The 7,094-nt window shown below is 33.7% G+C and overlaps 1 pseudogene; it reads right to left on the bottom strand.

Annotated features, from left to right (window-relative positions):
* Positions 1 to 864: 864 nt before the first annotated feature.
* LOC150034149 (uncharacterized) lies at positions 865 to 1,516 on the bottom strand (annotated as a pseudogene).
* Between the last annotated feature and the right edge of the window lie 5,578 nt (positions 1,517 to 7,094).

Raw genomic sequence — 7,094 nt, 5'->3', positions numbered from 1 at the left:
TAAGCAAAGGGATATTAATTTGTACCTTTTTTAACATCTCAATTAGCTTATGGTCAACATCTTCTACCTTAGGTCTCGCTAGTCTACTAGGGAATGGTGCCTTCGGTACATACGGCTCTATCTTAGGGGAGAATAACCACATACCTTAGGAAAAATAGGAGTCTCTTTTGGCTCACTTACCTTACTCTTTTATTCTTTCATTACATTTTCTTGCCTCTTGGGAGAAGATTGAACTGGGGTTGCATCTTGAGATGAAGAGGGGATTTTCTTACCACTTCTTAGAGTGATCGCACTTACGTTTGCATGCTCCGGTTGAGCGGGAAGCTTTTCAGAAGATTTACTCTCAAGCTTGCTTACCACAGTTGCAAGTTGTGTGATTTAAGTAAACAAGTTTGTTAAGCCTTGTCTAGTCTCTTATTAAAAGGATTTAGTGTCTTGTTGAAGTTGCTTGGTTTCTTGATGAAGTTAAATGTTATCCTTTTGCAAATTTTGAATGTCCTGTTGAAACTTTAATGAGTGGTTAGCAAGAGTTTTTACTACGTCTTCTAAAGACATACCTGTGGAGCTTGAGGAAGATGGTGGGTTACAGTTCTCATATGGCCCTTGAGATCCCCACTTGAAATTGGAATGATCTCTCCATCCTTGGTTATATGTTTGTCCATGGGGGTCGTATTTTCTCTGAAATCCACCAATGGCATTGACTTAGGCTTGTAGGCAAGCCTCAGAATTGTGACCAACTAATCCACATGCTCCACATGGTTTGACTTGAGGAAGGCCTCATTGGGCTACCTGAATAAAAAGAGACACTAGATTAGATATTGTGATCTAAGCTCACTTACCTCACTAGATGGAACAACAAAGTTATCAAGAGTCCTTGTCCCAAAATTCTGAGAGTTCTCCGCCATGGTTGATATGAGTTGGCTTGCTTCGATCAGTTGTTTTGTCTACTAGAGCTCCACCGGCGGCTGCATCTATATTGTTTCTCTCAGACGGGATTAAACCTGAATAGAAGTATTGAATTAGATATTGCTCAGAAATTTGATGGTGTGGAAAAGATGCGCATAACTGTTTGTATCTTTTCCAATATTCATACAAAGATTCTCCTACACTTTGTTTAATTCCATAAATCTCTTTTCTTATGTTATGAGATTTAGATGCCGGAAAGAATTTTTCTAAAAATTTCTTTTTCAACCCACTCCACGTAGTAATAGAACCCATTGGTAGGTAGTATAGCCAATCCTTAGCCACATCCTTCAAGGAGAAGGGGAAGGCTCTAAGGTTGAGCTGCCTCTCGTGTCACTCCATGAGGACGCATCCCATCACAAACAAGGTGAAACTCTTTTATGTGCTTGTGAGGATCTTCACTGGGTTGCCCTCTGAAAGTTGGAAGTAAATGTACTAGTCCCGGTTTGAGTTTAAATGGGACAGTTGTCTCTAAGTATACAATGCAAAGAAGTTGTTGATTATAATCCGATTCCACTAGCTCAGACAAAGTTTGTTCTCTTGCTTCGCCCATGGTGGTTGGTTGTGGTTGTTCTTCTTCTTGATCAAACTCTTCAAATTCTTCTTTCTCTCTTCTAGTTCTTTCCCTTAGTAATCTTCTTTCCTCACGGTCAATATCTAAAATCAAATCACAAAGCAAACTCCGAGAGGAGCGGGTCATACACAAAAGAAAAGCTTAAAATGAACTAACTATTTTTTAATGATTTTTTTTATTATTGTTATTTTATTTTTCTTCTTAGAAGGAATTCAAAATTCTAAAAGGCCAATTACACGGTTCCCCGGCAATAGTGTCAATTTGTTCGGTATAAAGTAGGTGTCGTTAATTCTATCTACCCAAAATAAATGAAATTTATTTAAACTCTACTACAACTAGGACTAACACATAGTATTAGTGGAAGTAAGAGGTCAATCCTAAGAGAACTGCAAATAATTGGCCTAAAAATTGACTATTAAGAATAAATTCCTAAGGCCTTAGTTGGCTAATTTCACAATTAACCCTAAACTAGGTCTTAATTGTTTCCTAAAGACATTTCACAACTAATCCCTAAATTGTATTGAACTCATGGGTTTTCTTAACTATTCCAATCTTGAAATCAAAAGATTGAAAAATTCAAGATTGATTACATGAATGTTCTGAATTAATAAATTTTTAAAGAAAAGAGGAAAAGAAGTCCACATTTTCTATTAAGACTACTAATTCTTGCAACTACAATTACAATTTTGTTATAGAACCATGTAATTTTTGCATACAAAAATTGATTAATCTTGATTCTTCAATTCAATCTTAATCAAGTTTATTCTAAATCTCAGCAAGAACATTCAAAAGAAAGTAACTATATGAAAGAAAATTCAAGAAAAGTCTCAAGAAAATGCCTAATTACATAGTACCCCAAGAAAAAGATTTACCTACTCATGGAGATTGAAGTTCTTTAAGCATTCCATTGATAGTTGCATGTTGATACAAGTCTGAGTACAAATCGACTCAATCTCACAGAAAATTACAAGAATCGTACTTGGAAATCGGAATCTCTCTCTAAAAAAATGGTTTTTTCTTCTTCTAAGTTTTTCTCTCTAGAGAATGATGGATTTTCTAAAAAAAAATGATATCTCTCCTCGCATCTTCTGAAGATCTGAACTCATTTATACCAACAGGAAATCATCGCAAAGTGTGCAGATGGATCACGGTAAATCCAGAAAAAAGAACAAGCGCGTCAAGTTTTTCTGTTTAATACTTGCTCCTCGACATTCGATGGTCAATACACGATCCTCGACGCTCGAGATGCTCTTTACTCGATTGCCTTAACTCGATGGAAGATGAATCAAACGAAACTCGATGACTCGATGGAAGATGGTTGAATACTCGATAGTCTTTACTTGATGCTATTTGACAGTATTCTGCTAAATACTCGATGGTTGATGATCCAACAGCCTTACTCGATGCTCTCCTAAGTGTTTACTCGATTCTCTTCAATTTGTTGATTTTGTTGATCATTTTTATCTTTTTGACACAATTTTCTTGTAATGACTCCAAAATGCTTTAGGGATCGTTTAGTCCTACAAAATTAGCAATTAAAGTAAATAATCAACATAATTTTGGGGGAAAATAACATAAAAAATATACATCCTTTAAAAACCTAACAATCATCTTCCATTATGCCCACATCATCCTGCTGTTCTTGAAGAAACACAATATAATCATCTGGAATTGCACTTCTTCTCTCTCTAGTAGATTTCCTTAATGGCACTTTTTGAGGTTGTTGAGTTTGAATCCCAGGTTCAACAATGAAGACTTCAATGTTGTCTTAATCTATAATTGGTTCGATAGTGATGTCAGGAATTGGAGCCTGAACATCATCTATAACCACATTATGAAAAGAAATTAATTCCTCTTCAAAGACAACTTTTCTTATGTTTCAACAATGGCGACTTCAATGTTGTCTTGATCTATAATTGATTCGATAGTGATGTTAGGAATTGGAACTTGAACATCATCTAAAACCACATTAGGAAAAGAAACTAATTCCTCTTCAAAGACAACTTTCCTTATGTTACCTTCCCCTAAACTCAACATCCTTAAGGAATCTAGCATTTTATGTCTCAAACAATGATCTAGAAGTGGAATCATAAAATTTGAAACCCTGAGAGCGCTTAGAGTACCCAACAAAATAGCTAATAGTTCTTGAATCCAATTTTTTGTCATTAGATCTGTAAGGCCTAGCCTCAATTGAACAACCCCATATGTGAAGATGAGGCTTCTTTTGTGTCCATGGTTCGTAAGGGCTTTTAACTATTGCTTTACTAGGTACCCTATTGAGGATATATGTTGCAGCCTTTAGTGTCTCACCCTAGAGAGATTTTGATAAAGAAGAATGGCTAATCAGACTTCTTACCATATTCTTAAGTGTTCTATTTTGTCTTTCTGCCACACCATTCATGTTGGGTTTGCCCCGTATAGTGTATTGTGGGACAATTCCACATTTCTCTAGGTAATTGGGCAAAGAGCTTAGGACGTTGTTCACCTGATCTGTCATATTTATCATAGTATTCACCACCATATCATATTTGACAGCCTTAATTTTCTTTCCAAGTTGAAGTTCAATTTCAGTTTTGAAATATTTGAAAACGTCCAAAGATTGTTACCCATATTTTGAATAGTCATCTATGAACGTTATAAAATATTGTGTCCATTCCAAGAAGTCATAGGGAATGAACCACAAATGCCTGTATGTATTAGTTATAAGATGTCTGAGCATCTGTTGGTACATAAATTTATCTCGATATCAAATGCCTTTAATTTACCTACAAGATTGAACATTTCCATAATATACTCCCTTATGTTCTCATTGCCCTTATACCTCATGGAAGTTAAAAAAGTAAAAACACTACTTGCTTCCTCCTTTTCATTTTTAGCAAAATATTTCTCAATTTAAGCTAGGAACTTATTGGTATTTTCACTTTTCGTGATAGAGCCCCGAAAGGACTCCAGAATGGAGTGTCTAATGATCATCAGACACATGCGATTTGATCGTTCCCACTTCTCTATATAAGCCGTATTCAGTTGTTCCTCAGTAGAAGTAGGTTTATCGGTTCTTAATGCATAGTCCAAATCTATACACCCGAGAAGTATCTCTAGGCTTTCCTTCCAAATCTTGAAGTTCGATCCATTCAACTTAGGGATTGAGCTTAGATTTCTAGATATTAGAGTAAGACCAACGAAAACAATAAACAACAAAACATTTGCTCACAATTAAAGTACAACAAAATAATTTCACATATGTAGTGGGCCCCTTTAACAAGATACCTAGCACAACAGTGATGTCTAGCCTTTGGGCAAAAACATTAACTGTAAATGGTACTTTCAATGTAGTAATCAAAGTATTGACAATAAACTCTGTAAAAAAATAACCTTTCTTTGGACCAACTATTTTTCACATGAGCAATTCTTATAATTGCCACATATTCATTACCACATGCATACCCACAATTTGGCCAAATAATTATTTTCCTTTAAGTCGATAATTATCTGCATAAATTTTTTAATATTCATATCTTATATTTCATAACCGATCTAGATAATAGAGGCTACTTTGGTAACATATTATTTTTTAACAATTTAATCTAAAATATAAGACAATAATATTATAATATTATTGTACAAAAATAAAGGAGGAAGAACACCAAATAGTCTTTACCAAAATTCACTTAATAATTGCATACACATAATACAATTAAAGCAACATAAACATGTGAATATCACCAAAACAATTAAATTGTAGATTTTAATTTACAAACTTATCAATCAAGAACTAAGAAACCCTTTCAAGAATTTCACCAAATTATTAATCAAGAAAACTTAGAAACGCGGGCAAGAAATTCAATCAGCAATTAATCCAAATAGTTGACAAATTCAATATTATCAAACTATTAAAAATAAGTTCACTGAATTCAATCAATTTTTTTTTTTAAAAAAAATCATCGGTGTCCAAAATTATCTAACATAACTTTTCAGTTAAAAAAAAAAAAAAAAAAGCAGTGACAATATTAACATTTCCATTATTAATCAAATTTAAAACCGAATTTATAAAGTCATCCATTAAGAATTAAAGAATAAAAAAAACTGATAACTAAAACCAAGAACCACCGGCAAGACTTTAATCGGTAATTGACTGATACCTTCGTCCGACGACAACTCCAGTCGGTCATTGACCAAATTTCATGATAGGCAAAACTTGCAGCGGTAAGAGACCCAACTCCTTCAGTCGGTCTTTAACCTTTTCCAGTGGATTTCATCACATTGGTGGACTTTTGTCAAGAATGTTGAACTGAACCTCCTCAATTTTGACAATAATAGAACTAAGGTTTTTTTCTATAATAAAAAAAAAACTTTAGGAAACCACGTTCAATCAAAATAATCAACAAAAAAAAAAATCACTTTAATCCATCACTAACACATCATTCATAATCGGTGATGGGTTATGCCAAATATCACCGACAAAAACACGGGTTGCAAGAACACATATCGTCGAAGAAAAAAATGACTTCAGAGGTTTCCAACCTACCGCCAGTGAGATTTACAACGTTGCTATAGTAAGTCGGCCGTTTTTTTTTATTCTTTACTGAAACCAAAATTTAATCAACAATACTAATGGAAAATGCATAAAATTAACAATCCAACATTAAATTCATGCTATGATACCACTTGTTAGCATAATTACTTTATATATATATTGAATAGATAAACCCTAGGATCATTCGTGCCAAATTATCAAGAATATATACGTATCATATTCCATTGACGAATTGATAATGACTCCAAATTGACTCTGAATTGATAATGGCTCTAAATGGCTATTGTCTTCCTCGACTAAAACTCTGAATTCCCTAAGTGAGATCTTTCTCTAGATGGGATTCAAAGAAAATTGATTGCTTATTGTTTTGATATATTGGAAACCATAGCCTAAGTTCTCTTTATATACTAGTTCAATTAGGATTTCCATTAAACCCTACTTAACTAGAAATGAGCTTCTACCCATTAAGTCCATACTCAATTAGGAGTCCAAATTGACAACTTCTCCCTTGTCTTATCTTGTTTCCCAACTTCTCCGATGTTTGCTTCTTCCCTTTTTTTCACAAGAATTATGAGGCTGAGTTTCATACTTAAGACTTGAAAGTACTCAATTCATAAGTGACTTAGCACCAGCAAGCCAATCATCAAGTTTGATTATAGTAACAAATAATAAATATAAATAGCAAATGAAAGTCTATCAGTGAAAGCCACTAATATTTTCTATCATTTATAGCTTAATCTTTTATTATATTTTCATATATATAGTTACTTATAGAAATCTATCATTGATAGCCAACTTAGTGAATTTAATTAATAAAGTTGAATCTCGAACTAAAATGTAAGTAGAATGCCTAGAATTTATCACTAATAGCATGTTTATCAGTGATAGAAGCTATCATCAAAAAGAAAAGTGACTTATAAATGTTTGGGAAGGACAAGGAGCAAAAAGATGTTCAGTGGCTATGATTGACAGAAGCTACTACTGATAGCATGTTACCAGTGATAGAAGCTAATACTAATAGCA

This window comes from Benincasa hispida, chromosome 9 (assembly GCF_027475165.1).
Source record: "Benincasa hispida cultivar pf3 chromosome 9, pf3_genome.v1.1, whole genome shotgun sequence".
Lineage (NCBI taxonomy): Eukaryota > Viridiplantae > Streptophyta > Magnoliopsida > Cucurbitales > Cucurbitaceae > Benincasa > Benincasa hispida.
Note: the sequence above shows the minus strand (reverse complement) of the source record. Positions and strands in the feature narration are given on the sequence as shown.